Source organism: Lissotriton helveticus, chromosome 1_1, assembly GCF_964261635.1.
Source record: "Lissotriton helveticus chromosome 1_1, aLisHel1.1, whole genome shotgun sequence".
Lineage (NCBI taxonomy): Eukaryota > Metazoa > Chordata > Amphibia > Caudata > Salamandridae > Lissotriton > Lissotriton helveticus.
The window spans coordinates 129,703,404-129,726,034 of NC_136057.1; the positions used below are offsets into that span (position 1 = coordinate 129,703,404).

A 22,631-nucleotide genomic window follows, 5' to 3' on the forward strand; every position below is an offset into this window, starting at 1 on the left:
AACGCGTTGAGCCAAATGGAGCAGAAGGGCCCCACGCAGCACTCGTCGAGTGTGGAGGGCTGAACTTCGTTGCAAGAGTGGCTCAGGGTGGGGGCTTCTCAAACCCCGGTGCACAGCTTCGAGGGTCACTCGTGGGCTGCACGGTCAGCGTCTCGTGGTCAATTCAAGATGGCGTGCCCCACGCTTCCGGTCGCCTCCACGGGTCTCAGCTCTGCAGGGACTGTGGATCGGGCTGTTGGAAGGCAGGCAAGCTTGATCTCGTCGATCTCTGTCGCTCGAGTTCCGGCGGGAACTGCAACAAAGTAGACGTCGAGGGCTGGATGGTGCCTGTTTGCACAGGGTGGTCACTCCTTGACCACAAGGGAGATTCTTCGGGCTTCCACGTTGAGTAGGAGGTCCAAGGGTCCAGAGTTTCGTTTCTTATGTTTCGTCAGGAAATCTGAAGTGCATTGGCACTGCTCCCACTCTTATTCGAATCTGGGGGGGCGTGATTACCTTCCTAGGTCCCCCCCTATGGGTGGGACCCAGGAAGTGGGTGGATACACCCCCTTCCTTTGATCCAGGCCGCCCTGGCACGAGGGCTGGAGTGCCCCAGAACCGGTTTGGCCGGATTATGCAAGGGGCAGCCTTGTGCGCCCCAAGCAGTGTCTGGTTTCTTTCAAACCTCCCTGCTACAATCCACTATCTCCTGTCTGGAGGGTGGTGACACCCTCCTGCGACAGGAAACCCTTTGTCCAGGCCCCATTTGGCTGAGTTTCGGTCAGCTGCAGGGATCCAGACTCTTGTCTGTGGCAGAGGCATCCATTTTGTGGATCTAAGGTCCTTTTAGAAATTAACCGCATTTAAGTAAAGTAACATGTCTTACCCCTCTAGAGGGGTGGAATGCTACCCCCGTCGCCAGAACTGGCGAGGGGATAGTATTCCAAATCGTATGACACCTTACACGACATGTTTTGATAAAGCCAAACCAAAGTTGCTATATAACCACGAGGATTATAAGGCACTTAAGAGTATATGGTATGGCATTATCCTGAAACAGCTTAGGGAGTTGTTCCCGACGGCTGCAGACAGGTTCAGCTCATGCTAGAGCTCCATCTCACATTAAACCACGCACTCTGCCTCCAGGATTGATGAGGCCTTCCATAGGAGTGGCTCACAGGTTTATATGTGTCCAGATATAGGTTTAGATATAGGTATACTATATCTAAGTACGGGGTGGTTACACCACCTTACCCCAGCTGAGTGATCAGCCAGTTGTGTCAATTTAAGAACCAGCCAGGGGTGGCAAAAGATATGCTGCAGCCCCTGGTAGGCCTTGGTGGCCCCTATGCCCTGGGCACCTATAGTGCATTATACAGGGGCTGACAAGGAGTCCATTTCCAATTGTGGTATGTACCTAGGGTACATGGAATGCATTTTACAGAGAGAGCAGATGGCCTGGGGCCCTGATTAGCAGGGAACCAGGTCAACTAAGTCAAAAAACCAGCTAAACACAGGCAAAAAATCTGGGGTAACCATAGTCAGGTAGCCACCTTCCTACAGCCTGGAATAGCCCGGAGAGACCCAAAGTAACCTCCAGCAATACCAAATATGAAACAAACAGCCAACGGAGCCTCCACCTTCTGAACTCCAACTTACACCCTCAATCCAATCAAACAACTAACACCAGCTCCAGCACCTTGGACGATTTAACTCCACTACTTCCAGCCCAACAACCCATATCAAGGAAAAACAAGAAAAAATTGAAAAAACTCAACAAAGCAAAAAAAGATAAAAGTTATGCAAAAGAGAAAATTGATCACTGGTTCACACCTGTAAACAAGGTGCACAAAGGATCGAATATGGGGGAGGAGAAGGGCCGTGGCTTAAGACCGATAGATCAAAATAAAGACATCCAAAAACAAACAAATGAAATAACCACCATAGGAAGGGCTAACAGACGCTTAACAGACGCCCCCAGGGATAACTTGCCCAGGGAAAACTTGCCCGAAACTTTAATCGACAGAGCTCCTGTGCCACGTAGCCAACTGACTCAAGCACCAACCATGCCGGCTCACTATGCTGAGGACTATAACAGTCTAAAAACAGTCCAGATTGATGCCGATAACGGCCGCCAGCAGGAACTAACATCCAAAGCACAAGGGGAACAAACCACCACCCAAGCTAGAAATAAAGGCGATCGATCTCAGGGGGAACACACAACCGCCTCTGGGTCCATCCAGTATGATTATGCCACAAGAACAAAAGGGTCTGACGAGGAAAGGGCTCCAGGGGCCAATTACACTCATAACCCAAGAGAACCCACTGTAGCTTCCACGGTGCCGCTCGCAGTGAGGTTTTGCCTTAACTTTACCCTTTTCCCTGACTGATGCAACAGGAGTTGCCAACTTGCTTTTCAGCGTGCAGAGGAGCAGAGGAGCCGACCAGCGAGGCCGCAGCGGAGGTGAGAGGCGCGGCCCCGGGACTGCGAGGACCAGCATTCAACACCAGCAGCTGGTCCTCTTCCCGCGTGAGCCGCGCCCCCTCCCAGAGCCCGCCCCCATCAAAGTCCTCTTAACCTCTCGCGGCCCCCGCTTCGCGGGGGCCGCTCGCAGTGAGGTTTTGCCTTTACTTTACCCTTTTCCCTGACTGACGCAACATGAGTTGCCAACTTGCTTTTCAGCGTGCAGAGGAGCAGAGGAGCTGACCAGCGAGGCCGCAGCGGAGGTGAGAGGCGCGGCCCCGGGACTGCGAGGACCAGCATTCAACACCAGCAGCTGGTCCTCTTCCCGCGTGAGCCGCGCCCCCTCCCAGAGCCCGCCCCCATCAAAGTCCTCTTAACCTCTCGCGGCCCCCGCTTCGCGGGAGCCGCTCGTAGTGAGGTTTTGCCTTAACTTTACCCTTTTCCCTGACTGACGCAACAGGAGTTGCCAACTTGCTTTTCAGCGTGCAGAGGAGCAGAGGAGCCGACCAGCGAGGCCGCAGCGGAGGTGAGAGGCGCGGCCCCGGGACTGCGAGGACCAGCATTCAACACCAGCAGCTGGTCCTCTTCCCGCGTGAGCCGCGCCCCCTCCCAGTGCCCGCCCCCTTTCACCATACAAGTATTTTAGGCTGTCCACTAACGCGCATCGCGGGACGCGCGCGGGCGTGCGCCGGGCGAAGCCCGGGCAAAGGGCGGGCCCGTTAGTGCCCGGTAGAGACCGGACCGGGCCACCCCCCTTGGACCTAATAGTTATTACTGGTAATACTCAGTGCATAGGCCTCTATAAAATAAATGTCTACCATGCGCGGTAGAACTAGAAGTAATACTAAAAAAGCAATGGCCGTAGCACAAGTTACTGGGCCTATAGACCAATTTATTTCCCGGGTTAATGAGACAATTGACCATAGCATTATTCTATTGGAAAAAAGAGTATCCCTGGACCTTATGAATGCTAAACGCTCGTCCTTGGGCCTCTTAGCAACTGCAAGTTCACCCGTCCAGCAACCTCTAACAAATTGTTCCCTCCCTTTACCTTCGACTGCTGCTGGCACATACACAGTCCCAAACGCTGTCGACCTATCAGTAACTCAATCAGATTCTGACCCGTCATTTGTCGATCTTGAGGCCACTCCAGACCTAGAAGCCTGCCAATCATCCGAAAAGTCAGAGTTAAGTGTAGATAAACATCCCCAAGTATCAAGTGTAGGAGCTATTCCTGTATTGCCAGATTTAGGGAATACAGGTTCTACTAAGAACGCGTTTAAGACTAAGGAAAAGCCTAAAACCAAAATTAGGAACCATAACCTTGTCTCACCTACCCCAAACTCTGCATCAGGCATACCTTGCTGGGTCGAAAATATGGTAATAGATTTAAAATCGGATCTTGAAGCTACGATAGCGGCTCAAATTAAGCCCTTAATATCCAAAATTGATAGACTGACGTCGCTAATCAATTCAAAATGGGCCAATAAGACAAGTGGGAACGTACCTACACAGACGCGTGGGATAACAAAAGAAGTGCCTCTGGAAAATACATCTAGTACCAAGCCTTCGAGAGATTCTTCTACTAAGGCCAAAATCTCACCAGATAACCTAGGAACAGCAACACAGCATTTGAATCAAATAGGGGGTAAATCTGTTGTATCCCCCCCAACCCCTAGTGTGATTGGTCCCACCCCGATGATACAAACATCCTCTGGCCCAAAAAAAGGGAGCAATCAACTAGTACAGGGATCAAACGGTTTGGATACCAACTTGACATCAACTTCTTCCTCAAATAAGACTCAGGAACCAAAGACAAGGCTGGCTCGTTTCAAGACAATCAACTTGCCGCCGGAAGTTTCCCCCTTTGTGGTTGTTTTGACGGGTGTACCACCACTGAAGGAGGGTAGAAGAGAAACTTTTGTTGAACTGAGAAACAAATGTGCCCAGTGGCTTCAGTTGCACAAACCTCTACCCATCCATATGAGTGGTGAAATTCTTGCTGTACGTAGAGGAGAGTGGGTGGGCAGGAGCACCAAGACCATAGCAGGAGATGTAATTACTGTTAATTTCAGGGATACAGGGGCAGTGAATTATATATGTAATACACCCTGTAGTGGACCTGCTACTCAAATTAATCCACTTCCCTTGTCCTACTTCCTACCCATGCCCCCAAGACAAAATCCCCCTAGGTTCAGCTTCCCAATTAATAGAGGGTACACACATGCTCCACAACATATTACTCATCAGTGGCAGCAACCATGGCATGGACCGCCTCCCCCACTTGACCCCTTTGTTTCACAGTTTGCCCACTGGAATAGATTCTGTGCGCTGGATGAGGTTGATTGACTCAATTCTGACGAAGCTTCCTCCATACATCTTGATACTAATAGGGGCGAGGAGGAGGTTTCTTCAGTCACACCCCACCCCTTATGTCCTAATCTCCCAACTGCGGCGGCTACCAACCTGACCGAGCCAATACCTTTTGCTCTAGATAGGGACTGTGTAGATTCCCATAACTCTAGAGCTATTATGTGGAGAGGTGTGGCTCACTGGTTAGAGGCGGCAGACCTGTAAGCAGAGAACGGCCCGGGACCAGGGTTCAATTCCCGACGCGGCAGGGTCTTGGACCAAGGTCAACGGACTCGATAATTCTCGCCTCAGTGCCTACTCTAACCAGGGAACACACTCGGTAACTCTGGGCATTAAGCTAGCCTCATCTCTACAACGGCCCCCCACAGACGCCAGGGATGCCTGGTTTCACCCTGGAGATACCCAGAAAGGGACCATCTCACAGGGAAAACCAGGACGGGTTCCCCAGCGGTCTACAGCGCCAGGACACTCGGGTAGAGTAACAGTGCGCTTTACAAGTATCCCACATTAATGACACTAGAGGAGAAACCATCAACGACAAAATAAAAATTCTCAGTTGGAATCTCGCGGGGATCCACAGGAAATTAGGTCTGCCCGAGTGGAGTGATTTGGTTGAAGCACACAAGATCTGTGTGTTTCAGGAGACCTGGAGCACTGAACCACTCCACCGAGTTGGGTTTGTCACCTATTTTGTTCCAGCAGAAAAACCCAGGCATGGGAAGGGGCGCCCTTCGGGGGGGCTCATTATTTGGGTAAGCATTTCTCTTAACTGCCGAATAACCTCTAAGCAGACAAATAACCCAGATATTCTGGGCATTTCTCTGTCTAACCACTGTAGAGGTTTGACCTTAGATCTTTACAATGTCTATGCTAGAGGCACTAAAAATGGGTGCACCTCATCTGTAATATCCGATCTTGAGGTGCAGCTTAGGGATTATAAAGAAGCTGACCACACCTTAGTAGCAGGCGACTTTAACTGCACATATGAGCCACTTCCCCTGGATGGAATCCCTGACCTAGGTGAAGAAGATAGTAAATGGGGTATTCCAACACTCTCCATCCCTCCGATTAAACGTTGGACCCGTAGTGCAGTGCAGTTAAATGCACTGACTCTGGAGTTTGGGTTAAGAGCTACTAATGGCCGTACATCTTCTGACCGGATGGGTGCTCCAACGTTCAACAGGGTTGGTCATACCTCGAGGATTGACTATATTCTGTTGGACTTGGGGCTCTGGAGTTCGGTTAAAGATATGGTAATTATACCGACTGTGGAGAGCGACCATAATTCGCTTTCCTTAACCATTACGAATTCCTGGTTTAATGGAGCATTGTTAGCACCACCTAAATGTATACATAGGGTTACTGTCTCCTCCTGTGGAAGACGCTTAAAGTGGAACAAAGTTGCCAGCAATGCTGACAAACTTTCTACCATAGAAGAGGTCCTTATAGCCTCACAAGCAGAGATCAACACTATTGATTTAGTCACGGCAGCAGATAGGGCAACACCCATTTTTGAAGCAGCTGTAAAGGCTATAGGGGAAGTTTTCTGGGTAAAGGGTACCACAGGGAAGAATATGTCCCAGAACAAATCTAAAGGGACACATGATTGGTACACTGTAGCATGTAGGAAAGCTAAGACTAGGCTAATTGAGGCCGTTAAGGGCAAGTCCCAATCCCTAATACAGATAGCCAGGAAAGAACACAAGAGAACATTGGGGTTAGCAAAAAAGGAGTGGGAAGAGGCCCATTGGTCTACCCTTAAAGAAGCTAGCTCTAAGAAAGATTCAAAATGGTTTTGGGATACTATAAGAGCTCGTAATAGGCCAGATAGTGACCTGATAACTTTTAATATCCCAAGTCAGGCGTGGGTCAAACACTTTTCAAAACTCTATACCCGTCATGACCATTATCTCACTCCTACTGTTTCTTGTGATCCTGAAGGGGGGGTGGTGGCTTCACTATTGTTCCCCCCAATTTGGGACATTCAGCCTAATGACTTTGATTTTACAATTAAGGAAGTGGATTATGCAATAAGCACTATTACTCCCTGTAGGAAGGTGGCTACCTGACTATGGTTACCCCAGATTTTTTGCCTGTGTTTAGCTGGTTTTTTGACTTAGTTGACCTGGTTCCCTGCTAATCAGGGCCCCAGGCCATCTGCTCTCTCTGTAAAATGGATTCCATGTACCCTAGGTACATACCACAATTGGAAATGGACTCCTTGTCGCCCCTGTATAATGCACTATAGGTGCCCAGGGCATAGGAGCCACCAAGGCCTACCAGGGGCTGCAGCATATCTTTTGCCACCCCTGGCTGGTTCTTAAATTGACACAACTGGCTGATCACTCAGCTGGGGTAAGGTGGTGTAACCACCCCTTACTTAGATATAGTATACCTATATCTAAACCTATATCTGGACACATATAAACCTGTGAGCCACTCCTATGGGAGGCCTCATCAATCCTGGAGGCAGAGTGCGTGGTTTAATGTGAGATGGAGCTCTAGCACGAGCTGAGCCTGTCTGCAGCTGCCGGGAACAACTCCCTAAGCTGTTTCAGGATAAGGCCATACCATATACTCTTAAGTGCCTTATAATCCTCGCGGTTATATAGCAACTTTGGTTTGGCTTTATCAAAACATGTCGTGTAAGGTGTCATACGATTTGGAATACTATCCCCTCGCCAGTTCTGGCGACGGGGATAGCATTTCACCCCTCTAGAGGGGTAAGACATGTTACTTTACTTAAATGCGGTTAATTTCTAAAAGGACCTTAGATCCACAAAATGGATGCCTCTGCCACAGACAAGAGTCTGACCCCCTGAAGCTGACCGAAACTCAGCCAAATGGGGCCTGGACAAAGGGTTTCCTGTCGCAGGGGGGTGTTACCACCCTCCAGACAGGAGATAGTGGATTGTAGCAGGGAGGTTTGAAAGAAACCAGACACTGCTTGGGGCGCACAAGGCTGCCCCTTGCATGATCCGGCCAAACCGGTTCTGGGGCACTCCAGCCCTCGTGCCAGGGCGGCCTGGATCAAAGGAAGGGGGTGTATCCACCCACTTCCTGGGTCCCACCCATAGGAGGGGACCTAGCAGGTAATCCAGCCCCCAAAATTAGTATAAGACTGGGAGCAGTGCCAATGCACTTCAGATTATCCTGATGAAACATAAGAAACGAAACTCTGGACCCTTCGACATCCTACTCAACGTGGAAGCCCGAAGAATCTCCCTTGTGGTCAAGGAGTGACCACCCTGTGCAAACAGGCACCATCCAGCCATCGACGTCTGCTTTGTCGCAGTTCCCGCCGGAACTCGAGCGACAGAGATCGACGAGATCAAGCTTGCCTGCCTTCCAACAGCCCGATCCACAGTCCCTGCAGAGCTGAGACCCGTGGAGGCGACCGGAAGCGTGGGGCACGCCATCTTGAAAAGACAACGAGACGCTGACCGTGCAGCCCACGAGTGACCCTCGAAGCTGTACACCGGGGTTTGAGAAGCCCCAACCCTGAGCCACTCTTGCACCGAAGCTCACCCCTCTACACTCATTGAGTGCTGCGTGGGGCCCTTCTGCTACTTTTAGCTCAACGCGTTGGCCCGGTCACTTGCCAGCCGCTAGTGGCCCCTGTGCCGACGAACTTTGAAATTCGACCTGCAAATCTGGTTGCTCCAGATCTGCACCAGCTCCCCTGAAAAGGAGCCCTCACTCTGACCCTCCTGGTTCGAGTGAGAAGCAATCTCCCGGTTCCGCGTGGATTGCTCTTGCCAAGTGTTGTTTGCTCCAAACTTGAAGCCGACTGCGCCGACGGTGAGAGCCCTCGTGGGACAGATCGTGACCCGCTCCTGGACGTCGCAGATGCCCCAGAGCCCACGTGACAGCGGAGAGAAGCTCCTCGACGACCACCTGATTGCGCCCGACATTGCCTGGTTCCGTCCTGGTTCCACCCTGGTCACTGCTGAGTGACCCAGACTCTGTCCCCTCTGCGTTCAGGTACTTTTCGACTTGGGTCCACCCTTGGACTCCACCGGACACTTCTCTTTCACCCCGCCTGCAGCCCTTTCAGCTTCAAGCACCAAGAGCCTGCGTGACGAAACCCGACTCAACTTCGACCCTGTGCACCCGCTTCCTGTGGGTGAGGTAACTTTGCTCCGCCGGTGTTCCCACACTGGTACACATCTCTAGGGTCTGTGTCTTAAGTTTTGTTCCTCTAGGTTCAGCGGAAGTGTCCTTAAACTTTAACTCTACAACTTTTACGCACCATTGGTTAACATTGGTGCATGCGTGCGCTTTCCGCACTGCACCCGAATCCCGTGGGCCTCTCCCGACTTCAGCATTGCTTGTCCCGACTGCTCCCAGCGATTCCCTAGGCCCTAGGCCTAACCACTGTTCGATTGGTATCTCTTATACCACTTGTTTAGTATATGGTTTGAGTGGCCACCCGCCCTCATCCATAATTGTGCAACTTTGTATGTTTAAACTGTGCTTTTGATTTAACGCTTGTGCCCCTTTATTCATAAAGAATACTGGGGATTGTTTTTAGTAATAAACACATATATTTTTATAATATATACTTGTGTGGTGTCCTTTCATTTGATATTACAGGATTGTATGTGGTAAAACAGCTCGCTTAACACGACCTCTTAAGTTAAGCCTTTAGGCTGCTTAGTCCATGCTACCCCTAGGATAGCTTGTCTAATAAGGTTGACTTACAACCAGACACCATAAGGGATTGTTTGGTCTGATAACCGGTGGTTCCAGAATTGGAAACATCACCTATCAGGCCAACTTCTCACATTGGTGAGCAGCGGTGCGGATTTGAGCTTGCTGTTGTTTTACCATTGCAATCTTTTATCAAATTGAAAGATCACATCAAGTACCTCTAGGTACATATAAATCAAAAGCTTAGCATATTTAAGTTCTACTGAACTTAGTAGTTGTAGATTAAAGGGATTAGCACACCCTGACTACAACTCACTAGCAAGGTACAGTAGGGAAACACTTAGTGTAGGTAGGTGCATCACTTACACCACACTAGAGTCATGTCTGACACAGGAATAGCCTCAGGGTCTACTCCTGTGACAGTTGACCTTACCAAGGCAACTTCCAGCTATGACAAATTAACCTGAAAGGACTTGATTGCCTTGTGCATCTCAAGAGGGTTAAAAAGGGGCAGAAGTCCCACCTGTCCTATCCTGATAGCCATTCTAGAACAGGATGACTTAGAGAAGGCGAATGAAGTTCCCTTAGAGTCAGGAGATGGAGTGAACCCCACTGTAACTGATACCCCTCCAGAGGAAGAAGGAGAGGAGGGGGAGGAGGACTCAGATGTAGAGGACCCAGAAGATCAGGATCAGAGGGGTAGCCAGGTCCTAGTTGCCAGGCTTAACCAGGCCAACTTAGACCTACTGGGAAATGGAGAGGGCCAGCACCTCCCCAGATCCTACCATGTCATTCTCCCAGGCAACAGAAGAGTGAGATCTCCCTCAGGGGACTCTCATATTTCTAGTGCCTCAAGAGAATCTCAGAGAGGCATGACTGCTTCTCAAAAGCTAGAGCATAGGGCCAGAATGAGGGCTGTCAAACTCCAAATAGAGAGGGAGGAGGTAGCCTTGGCTCAAGCTAGACTTGCCTTGGCAAGAGAGCAAACATTGTGTGGCTTAGATGCCACTGGTGGCAGCAATATTCCTAAAGAGAAACTCAGGTCCTATGATAGTAGAAACCTGACAAAGATTGTGCCCCCCTACAAGGAAGGGGATGACATCCACAAGTGGATAACTGCTCTTGAGAGAGCCTGCATGGTACAGCAGGTTCCTGAGGAACAGTGGGCAGCAATCTTATGGTACTCCTTTTCAGAGAAAGGGAGAGATAAGCTCCTCACTGTTAGACATGAGGATGCAAACAATTACAAAGTCCTGAAGAGTGTTCTAATAGATGGGGTTGGCTTAACCACTGAACAGTACAGGTTGAAGTTCAGAGACACCCAGAAGACACAGACTCAGGACTGGACTGACTTTGTAGATTGTGCTACTAAGGCTCTGGAGGGTTGGCTACATGGCAGCAAAGTACATGACTTTACAGGATTGTATAATTTGATTATGAGGGAGCAGATCCTAAGTAATTGTCAGAACCAGCTCTTACACCAGCACCTGGTGGACTCTGATCTGACCTCTCCCCAAGAATTGGGAAAGAAGGCAGACAAATGGGTCAGAACCAGGATTAGGCCTAAGAATCAGGACAGTAACCAGAAGAAGGAGTCTACCAAGCCTCAAGATAAGGGTGGGGATAAAAATAAAGAAAAGACTTCCCCAGGGCCCCAAAACTCCAAGAATGGGGGTGGGTCCCAAGACACTTCTTCAACAGAGAAAAAGCCCTATTGCCATATCTGTAAGCAGGTTGGGCATTACAAAACAGACAACTGTTGTCCCATAGAATGGCAATAAAGAGAATATACCTCCAAAGCCAGCTCCAGCACCTCCTGTTACTGTCAGCAGTAATCCCCCAGGAAGTGGGAGCACACCCAGGAATCTGGGTGGGTTTACTTTTGGAGCCCAGGAGGACCCTGGCCTATCCAGGTCCCCATCCCCAAATAATCTTGTTTATGAGACTGGCATGGGGTTTGCCAACTTCTCTGATTGCCCAAATACTTTGAGCAAATATAGACAAGAACCCATCATCAATGATTTGAAAGTTGAAGCTTTTAGAGACACAGGGGCTAGCATCACCATGGTGGCTGATGGTATAGTCCCCTCTAAGCAACTTTTACCTGGTGCCACATACCAGGTAACAAACATTGATGGCATCAAAACAAATCATCCCATGGCAGTAGTAAGTCTCAGCTGGGGAGGTGTCATTGGCCCAAAGAGAGTGGCAGTGTCATCAAACTTGCCTGTAGACTGCCTACTTGGTAATGATTTGGAAATCTCAGCCTGGGCTGAGGTTGAACAGGAAACCCATTCTAGAATGGTAAATTCCAATGGAAAGGTTAGTGGGGCTGTAATAGCTACAGCCCCAATTCAAGATGTCCTTCCTGAAAAGGTTGGTAGGGCTGAGAAACTCTCTGCCCCATCTTTAGCAAAAGCTCTTCCGGAACAGAATAGCAAAGCTGTTATGATAACAGCAGAAACCCAAACTGAGTCTCCTCCTGAAAAGGTTGGTGGGGCTGTGATGGCCACAGCCCAAACTCAAACTGATATGTGTGTTGTGAAACCTGAAATGATGGATAACTCCACACAAACTGAGAGCATGGAGGAGGAAGAGAAATCTCCCCCTCACCAGACTTTAGGACAGGATCAGCCTCCTCAGGGAACTGATCTTACCCCTGATGAAGGAACTGCCCCAGAGGTGGTTGGGCCTAGCCTGACAGAACCTCTGATGTCAGTGGACCCTTCTCAGGTGGGACCCAGTCTGGAGCAGGTAACCTGCCCCTCTCTACCTTGCCTTAGCCAGCCCAGGGCTGCAGAGGACAAGAAGGACAGTGAGACCCACAGGGCCCCCTGTCAAATAAAGCACCCCCATCAACAGATTAGGGGCACCAAAACTAGTAGCCCTAGTGAGGTGAAAACAGTTAGGGACCTCCCACAGATGGATTCTGTTGGGCACAGCCACACCTGGGACCCAAAGGTCCCAAACCTGAACTGGCCCTCCAGCAAGCCAAACAGAGGGACCCAGCCTCCAGCTTTAGGTAGCCAGAGGTTGACCCTGAGAGCACAGTGCAACTCAGTTAAAGAAAGAAAGGCACACATGGTGGAAGATAATTGGAGGAAGCCAAGCCCTAACTTAGTAGAGCCTCACTTCAATACTCCATATCCAAACCAGCCTTTAACTTTGCATAAACACACCCAAGGTAGTGATTCCCTATGGTGGAGACCCTCTAATACCCAAAGGGTGAGGGACTGCTTAGTGGACCATGAGACAGGGGGTACCCATGCTAGTGCAGGTACTTCCTTATATGGCCACTCAGGCAATATAGGCTTACCTGGCCGTGGGCCTCTCCCGACTTCAGCATTGCTTGTCCCGACTGCTCCCAGCGATTCCCTAGGCCCTAGGCCTAACCACTGTTCGATTGGTATCTCTTATACCACTTGTTTAGTATATGGTTTGAGTGGCCACCCGCCCTCATCCATAATTGTGCAACTTTGTATGTTTAAACTGTGCTTTTGATTTAACGCTTGTGCCCCTTTATTCATAAAGAATACTGGGGATTGTTTTTAGTAATAAACACATATATTTTTATAATATATACTTGTGTGGTGTCCTTTCATTTGATATTACAGGATTGTATGTGGTAAAACAGCTCGCTTAACACGACCTCTTAAGTTAAGCCTTTAGGCTGCTTAGTCCATGCTACCCCTAGGATAGCTTGTCTAATAAGGTTGACTTACAACCAGACACCATAAGTGATTGTTTGGTCTGATAACCGGTGGTTCCAGAATTGGAAAAATCACCTATCAGGCCAACTTCTCACATTCCCCAAAAAGCGGCTGGTCCGGACGGTATCCCTGGCGACCTCTTGAAATCTGATACCATGAAGTGGGGGAAACTGATCTACTCCCTACTTGTTGCTATCTGTAGGGGCGCCCCTATCCCCTCTTCGTGGAAAGGGGCTGAGGTGGTCCCTCTCCATAAAAAAGGCTCTAGGGATGACCCATCCAATTATAGGCCCATTAGCCTCTTAGATATCAGTCAAAAAGTAGTCGGCAAGGTTCTGCTGGTCAGAATTTTAAATTGGATAGAAGAAAACAAAATTCTTTCTGACTATCAGGCGGGCTTTAGAGTGGGTACCGGGACAATTGAACAAGCTTTTAGACTCATGATGGTGTATTGGAAAGTTGTGGTCATAGGCAAGGGCAGTCTTTATCTCGCGTTTATCGATTTAAAGACTGCCTTTGACCTCGTACCCAGGGAGACCCTATGGAGTGTACTGGCTGACATGGGGCTGCCCCACTACTTGCTATCCCTACTTGTTAGGTTACATCAAAATAGTTTTGCCCAGGTTAGGTGGGGCCCAGGGGGGGGGAAAAACAAATAGTATCCCGGTTGAGAGAGGTGTCCGCCAGGGATGTGTGTTAGCTCCCACCCTCTTTTCCCTTTACATCAATGGGGTGGTTGAGCATCTTCAGAAACATCCTTCAGATGAACCATCCCTGGCTGGCGAACGTATACCAACCCTCCTCTTCGCGGACGATACGCTTTTAATCTCTAAAACCCCCATAGGCCTCCAAAGGCTCCTAGACAACTTTCAATCCTTTTGCACCAAACGAGGCCTGGTAATCAACACAAGTAAAACTAAATACCTTGTGCTGAACCCTCCCAAAAAGCAAGTCCGCTCTCCTACCCTGAACGCTGAACTTTTGGAGAGGGTAGAGGTCTTCGACTATCTCGGGATACGCCTTTCACATAAAATGGAATGGACCCCACACTTGGACAAAATGCTGTTAACTCATAAGAGGATCACAGGAGCTCTCTTGAAAGAACAACGCTCCTGTATAATAAGACCAATAGCTACAGTCCTTGAGATCTATTCGGCCAAAGGGGTTAGTTCTGCTCTCTATGGGGCCGAACTTTGGGGCTCATCCATTACTGACGCTTTGCCAAGATCAGAGAGGAAATTTTGTAGAGCGATTATGTCTCTCCCGCAGGGCACTCCTACAGTCCCGGTAATGTTGGATTTAGGCTGCCGCCCAATTGATGACGTTGCAAAATTCCGTCCACTATTGCTATGGGCACGCCTGTGGCGTGTGGAGGAACTTAGCAGATATGCCAAGGTCTAGCAGAAATTATGTCACTACCAGGGTGGCATAAAATCAAATGGTTGAGGGATATGAAGACGCTGCTACTAAATTTGGGCCTGAATGAAGCATGGGCAAATAGAACCTCACCCCCGAAGTTAGTTCTTAAGAAACTTTATTGGGACTGGATCCTTTCTCAGAGGAACATTAGTACCACCACGGGCAGACTCACGGAGGACTTCCTGAAGTTCAAAGATCAACCCAAACGGGAAGTGTACCTTGACATTATTGAAAAACCTTTCGACAGGGCTTTGTACTTCAGATTTAGAATAGGAACCCTTCCCCTCAATTCTTTTACTTCACGTTGGAAATCTCGTGTACAAACTACAGAGCTTTGCCCAGCATGCCTAGACAAACCAGAGTCATTGGCACATCTTATGTTCGAGTGCAGAGAGTATACAATACCCAGGAGGGTTTGGCTCAAAAACTTATGTCGGCAGCTGGGCACTAGGAGCCATGCGGATGCAATCAGGATACTAATATCTGACAGCCGTGCGACCTACGTTTGTGCTTTAGCCAAATTTTTATCATGGGCTTGGTCCATTCGAACCAAAAGGCTAAAATTGACTGTTTAATTTCATTTTAAATTCACTGTTTTAATGAACTGCTTTATGAACTGCCTTGCAAATTTGTAAAAACTAAATGAACTAATAGGCTAATATTGATTGCTTAAATTTTTTTAATTGATTGCCTAATGTACTGTTTTGTTAACTTTTTCTAAATAGGTTAAATCTTTATTGCACGTTCACGTTCGTTTTTAAAATGGTTCTACTGTGATTTCTGTGCTGCTTTTATGATAATTTTTTATCGAAATAAAGCCTTTTTGACTTGACTTGACTTGACTGGCTTCCACGGCGCCATTAAATACAACTAATCCCCCCCAATCACTAGCCTTTGAGTCAGAAAATCAAAAAGTATGGTTATACCCAGAATATAACTCACAAGGGAGCTGGGACATCCTCAACAGAGGGAATCTCCTGAAACTCTGCAAAAATATTTCAGGTTTGGAGAGCATAAAATCAACGGACATTGAGAGGGTGACATTCGTTGGCCCAGGGCCTAGCGAACAAAATGAAACTACCGAGATAACCTTCGCCAATTCCAACATGGCGAAGGCCCTGAAGTGACACAAAATACAGCTGGACAACTGGGGAATACAAATCAAAACCCCACCATCGATGAAATATCCGGAAATCCTGAAAGGAAAAATAAGACAACAGGGAGACGAAGACAAGAAGGAGAGGAAAACCACGCACACCATTCGTTTAACCACACCCTCCTGCAGATCTATCTTACATGGCTCACTAGGAGGCACACAAGCAACCGAGTTGGTCAGTAACTCAATACAAATCTTTAAACACACAGCTGGTGGTCATTGATCCTGCTCAATATTGGGGCAGGGCCCTAAAGATTGGTCTTGGTTGGCCCAGGCTTTAAACTCCACTTCCTAACAGCATTAGAGGGCCTCCGTTAAATAACCCTCTGCCCACAACAATGAACATGCAGGACACTAGCTGGCGCATCGTACCTGCTTCGTATACCACCAGCTCTGACCAAGAGACCAGATATCACACTGCACAACCAAATTCCAAAACATGTGGAAACTCGAAAATCAGTTCAACAAACAATCCAACCATCAATATAATATCCTGGAATGTTAAAGGGTTAAACAAAGCCCTGCAAAGCTCCGACGCTATAGCTCTTATGGTTGGAGCAGACATAGTTTGTGTTCAGGAAACATGGGCCATCTCAGCAACACCATTACGTAACTACGCTGAATATTTTAAACCCGCAAAAAAGATTAACATCTTTGGGAGACCATCAGGGGGGGTATTTCAACTTATATCAGACACGCATTACAGGTGAACTTTGAAGTAATACAGCATGACTCAGACATGTTTCTGGCAGGGATCTTGAAAGGCTTAATAACGCCCAAGGGTCAGACTTCAATTCTTCTTATAAATATTTATTACAACTACCACGGGTCAAATTCAAACGATAAATTCTCCGACCTGCTACAACAGATCGAAAACCTATTGATATGTCACGCGGCCATGGATCCAATCATTTTGGGCGACTTTAACTTGCATGACATAGGGCACCCTACTGATGAAAAACACCATAGCGGAAACACAAGAAAACTCAATGCCCTAATGCGAGCCTACAAATTGGGAACAACACATCAAATTTCCATGAAGTACAAACCAACAGTATTGATACCCCCGACCTTTAATAATCATACAACAATTGACTATATTTTATTAAGCGAATACTTACAAAAGCACATGATACGCTACACCGTCCAACCTCGGTCTGACAGTGATCACGCTGCACTCTTGTTAGAGCTGTCCATGAGCGCAAACTTTAGACAGCCTATTCAACACATAGGATCCTCAAATGGAGACAAACTATACAAAATGCCCAAAAGAATCAAATGGGGACTGCTCCCGATCCATAAATTTGCAGAATGGAAATCATTATGGAAAGGGTGGCAGACTGACCATAAGGACCAGGGAAGAATTGGAGAATGGGGTGCCCTGGCATACGACCATGCCCAACAGCTCCGAGGGAACACTAATCAAAGAGCTCGTGACAACACTGTATACAAACTGGGATTCCATCCTGCAATAAAGGGCTCCAAAAAAGTGCTCAATTCCAAACGCAGGGCTTACAGGGCAACTGGAACAATAATCGACAAAAAGGGTTTACAGGAGGCGGCCAAGGCTCATAAAAAAATCGTCAGGCAAGTGAAACATGAGGCAACTGAGCAAAAATGGCTGACAATCTTCAAACTGCTCGCTCCTTCCAAGACACAAGAATTTTGCCATTATATAAACAAACTCAGCCAGGGGTCTTGCAATAGAGAGAATTCGATTGATGCGAGCACGTGGGTAGCCCACGTAAAATCCCTCTATACTAACGACTGGGGAACAAACCCAAGTAAAAAATCCTCTCTTGATGACCGGCTAATTGACAAATTAACAGAACCAACGCCCTTTAATGCCAATGCAACACCAGCTGGAAACAAGGCTCTGAGAGCAATCTTGAAAAAAATACGCCCCGATGGGGCACCTGGACCAAACGGCCTCCCTGGCTCTCTCTTCAGAGAGGACATCAACTTTTGGACTGAGAGCCTGAGTCTGCTGTATGCGGAGGGGATCCCTGCTACACCCAATCCACAAAAAAGGGGCATGCGTCGACCCAAAGAACTATCGAATGATTGCCCTACTGGATGTGGAAGGTAAAGCATATGCAAGCTCTCTCCTTACAGAACTAACAAATTGGGCAACCAAGGAAAACCTGCTCCCCTTCCACCAAACGGGTTTCCGCCCAGGAGGCTCAACCATAGATAATATCATAGTGCTCTCATACCTTGCTCAACAATCAACGGCCCAGGGTGCCCAACCTCTTTTTGCCTGCTTTATTGATTACACGGCAGCATTCGACGGTGTCGACCGGAACATCCTATGGACCAAACTGGCAGGTTGGAACATCTGTCCGAAACTTTTACAAGCCATCAGATCCCTGTACACCCAGACGTGGGTAAGAGTCAAACTTTCGAGCCAATAAGCCACGGAAAAAATTGACGCAGATCAAGGCCTAAAGCAGGGGTGTGTCCTTGCCCCGCTACTTTTTAATTTATACACAGCTGATTTGGGCAAAGCCCTTAAGAGAGCAAACCTGGTGACTCTGAAGATCGGGGAAACCAGACTTCAATTGATGCAGTATGCCGACGATCTGGTCATATTGGATCATACAAAAGTCGGCCTTCAAAAAGGGCTAACTGCCCTAGCAATCTACAACGCCAAAAATAAACTGGTGGCAAACGAATCAAAATCCAAAATACAGATTTTTGGCAGATACCCAAACAAGAAATTAACAAAATGGAGACTGGGATCGCTCACGTTATCCACGACTCAAGCATATAATTACCTTGGAGTATGGCTTAGTGAAACCGGCAGGCCTCACGCTCATCGACTCAAGCTTATGCAGAAAGCCAAAATGGTAACCTATGCAATTTGCTAATTAAACGCAACCTTGGAAAGCCCGACCACTGTGGCAATCCAACGGGTCTTGAAAGCTAAACTACTACCTTCAGTCAATTACGGTATACAGGCGTTTCCAGGAAAACTGTCGCAAGACCTTGAAAAGCTTAATTGCGCAGCATATAAAAAGCTATTCTTTCTACCAGCATGTACAAGAAATGCCCTAATTCGCCTTGAATTTAATCTTACCCGACAATTCTTGGAAGAATTGGCTGGCATGGCAAAATACTTTTATCTAACGACAGCAGCTCCAGAGAATTCGATGAAGCAAGTAATAAATAAAATATTCACAAAATCTGGTAACCCCTGGTCGGACTGCCTGACTTTAGCTAAAGAACATCTGGAACTAGCAATAGAAAACTGGGATCCCAACATAATAAAATACACAAACATAAAAGCAGTCATGAGAAAACAAGTAAGAACTCGTTCACGAAACCTGGACATCGAAGCCTTGACAATCAGAGGCTTGCATGATACTCAAAGCTCCCCGCATATTTTAAATGGTCTAAAACCTCACTTGGTACAGTCGGTGGGCCGGCAAGCCCTTCAAAGGATCCTGTCTGCAAGACTCCATGCGCTCCCCTTAAAACAGCTCTATCCATCTGTTAAAGCTGCTCCAGAGATCAAGGAATGTCGACTCTGTCAATATAAGCGGGAATCTTTATCTCATATTTTACTATGCTGTCCTGTACTCCTGACAGTTCGAAGAATCTATCTAAGACCTATCCTCCTCCAAATAGGAGTACGGACGGCAGAAGAGGCTGTTTTCCAACTATACCTGCTGGACACAGTGAAGCATATGGCCAACTTTGCAAAATTCATCTATCATGCTCGAATAGCCTTAATGGCCAAATCAAACAAGCCTGTAACTGACTTTTAACGGGTGGACTCTGCCAAGTAGTACCCGTTACCCCACAACCCTTTTATTTTCTTTTTCTTTTATTTTTCCGTTGTTTGCATTGTGTATGTATTGTAAATAGGAAATTCCAAGACCAAGAATATAGAGTTTTAGTTTTAAATGAAATATGAATTTGTTCTAAATATGTGTTTTTGTATAGATTGCTAAAATTTTAATTAATTAAGCAATAAAGATTACCATACCATACCATATACACTCTCTCCGTACTTCCCCTCACCGCCCCGCTTAACCTATGTCTACTTCTCTACGTACCTTCACCCTCTTTTATCTCTGATGTCTTTACCTCAGATTCATCTAACTAACCTCTCATTCAATATACCTCACTCTGCTCCATCTTTCTATATTGCTCTCTCACACCCTTATCTCTCTTCAGTCTCTGTACCTACATCTAAATCTGTCACTCTTAACCCTGCTCTCTTACACAACTCTCTCTACCTCATCCTATCTGACCTCATCCCTATCTCTGTACCACACTTATTTTGTTTCTCTATTACATCCCTGTATCTCTCCTCCTTCCATTTCCCTTCTCACACAAACTCATCTGTAGCTTTACCTCACCTCCATCCTCTCTTCACGTCCTTTTACCTAAACCCTATCATCTTCTCATTCATACCTTTCTGTGCCTCACAATTATCTTCTCCTTTCTAGCTCATTTCTCTCTACCTCACCTCTCTCTGCCCCACCAAACCCTCTCTCACTACATACATTTTAGATTGAACTCCTTATTAGTTTACTGCCTAATCTCTCCACCTCTCTTTCTCACCCTCTACCTCTGTTCCCTTTCCTTCACCTCTCTAAATATATTACTTGTTTCTGGCTACCTCGATTGCTCTACCTCAACCATTAACTATTCTCTCTTTCTTTCTGTCTCACTCACTCTTTCACTAAAACACACATCATTCTCTGGACCTCCTTCTCCATTTCACCTCACCCCCTCCATCTCAACTATCTCTCTCAAACTTTATCTGTCCGGATCGCTCTACCTAACTGTCTCTTCCTCTTTTATGTTCCCACAACTCGATATCTCCATATTAACATCACCTCTCTTTCTCTAGTTCATATGTTTTCAAATTCCTCTTTATACACTTCACCCCTCTCCACTCTTGTTACCTGAAATGTTGTGCTCTACCTCTTCTCACTTTGCACACTCTATCGTGCATCGTCCACTTCTTGCTGCTTTTACCTCTCTCTAATTCACCTTTTATATACATTACCTCTCTCTCTCTTTACCTCCCCCCTTGGAACACTGTCCTCTTCTGCCTCTCTACATTACCTTCTCCATAAACTCTAGCTGTTTCTCTACCTCTCATTAACATCTTCCTCTACCACTCTTCATCTTTCCATCCAGCTACCTCACATTTATCTATATTCTTTTCCTCATTACCTCACATATCTTTCTACATCATTTCCGTCTCTCCCTTCCACCTCATGTCTCTCGCTCTACTCTTCTCTTTAAGTCTCAGTGCATCTCCTGTATCCTGGCGGGTCCCATCATCTTACTCAGGAGGGTCACAGGTGCCTGCCGAGCTGGAGAGGTTTACACATATATAGAAGTGAAGACGGACAAGGCAGGGGAAGAGAAATAAAGGGGAGTTATTAGATGGGACTGTGAAAATCCTCCGAGCAGTGCTTTGATTTTTCGTTGCTGTAGCAGGAATGCAATGGTGAAAGGAGCTATATTTATGGTAACACAGTTTCAGCAACTAAAGCTACAATTTCAAGTGTAATATGCAAATGTCTTTCTATTGTAATATTATGCACTAGTCCACTAAACATAGAAGCCCCCTCCCCTCCCCCAGCTCTCCTCCCCTCCCCCAGCCCCTCCTCCCCGCCCCGCCCCCTCTGCCCCAGCCCCCATCCCCCCTCCTCTCTGCCCCCTCCCTCCTCCTCCTCCTCCCTGCCCCAGCCCCCCTCCCCCTCCTCTCTGCCCCTCCTCTCCCCCCTCTCCCGCCCCATCCCCTTCCTCTCTGGGTCCTCCTCAGACTCACCCTCTCTCTTCCCTCGAAGCTCCCTCCAAACTCAGTGTAGGCGAATGTAAACGCGTTCACTTCCGGGTCACCGACGGCAGCGACAGCAGCGGATGCCAAGAGCTCTTCTCAGGGCTGTATGTAGAATGGAGTCCTTTGGGTCATTGATGGCAGAGTTAGCACAAGCAGCGGAGGCTGCGGAGCTCTTCTCTTCCTGTGAGTGTGAATAGTCTCTGGGTCATTTGTGGCAGAGTCAGCACCAGCAGTGAGTCCTGCCAGGCCCAGCCTTCAGTGACTCAAAAGCAAACCTTTTTAAATGTATCTTTGTATTAAATGTTTAAACATTTCACCCCAGACAAGAAAAAGAACAAGAGAAACTAAAGAGTGTCAATTCCATTTATAAATGTAAATATAAGGAGTGACAGCCAAAATTGTAAGAAAGGATCCAACTTTCCATCCCACTTAATAAACCTGTCAGTTTCCCAAGTCAGCCTTAGTATTCAGTGTCAGGCTGGTAGTTTTCTTTTATAGGGCCACGTGTGGCGCAGCGGCCAGAGCAGCTGACTCCGGAGCACAGGGCTCTGGGGGCAGGTGTGGCACAGCGGCCAGAGCAGCTGACTCCGGAGCACAGGGCTCCGGGGACAGGTGTGGAGCAACAGCCAGAGCAGCTGACTCCGGAACACAGGGCTCCGGGGGCAGGTGTAGCGCAGCAGCCAGAGCAGCTGACTCCGGCGCACAGGGCTCCGGGGACAGGTGTGGCGCAGCGGCCAGAGAAGCTGACTCTGGAGCAGAGGGCTCTGGGGACAGGTGTGGCTCAGCGGCCAGAGAAGCTGACTCTGGATCACAGGGCTCCAGGGACAGGTGTGGCGCAGCGGCCAGAGCAGCTGACTCTGGCGCACAGGGCTCACTGCTCGAGTCCCTCACTGGCCGCAGCTCAGCATCATGTGACTTTGGGCCACAGCTCACGTCATCTCCCCGACAGCCCCAGCGCCTGGATACCCTTAGGGCTGATGAGTCGCACTTTACATATCTGCAATTAAGGGACATGCTTGAGGAAAAGAGGAGTTTGCTGAAATATTTCATTCTTAGGTGCTTTTATTT

At 47.9% G+C, this 22,631-nt stretch overlaps 1 protein-coding gene across 1 annotated transcript in view; it reads right to left on the reverse strand.

The window, feature by feature from the left end:
* Positions 1–21,083, reverse strand: part of LOC144759902 (uncharacterized) — a 197,229-nt gene extending 176,146 nt beyond the window's left edge. Inside the window, exon 1 of the mRNA XM_078646507.1 lies at positions 20,948–21,083. The gene's annotated coding sequence lies outside the window, so the exon portion shown is untranslated. The remainder of the gene's footprint in view (positions 1–20,947) is intronic.
* Between the last annotated feature and the right edge of the window lie 1,548 nt (positions 21,084–22,631).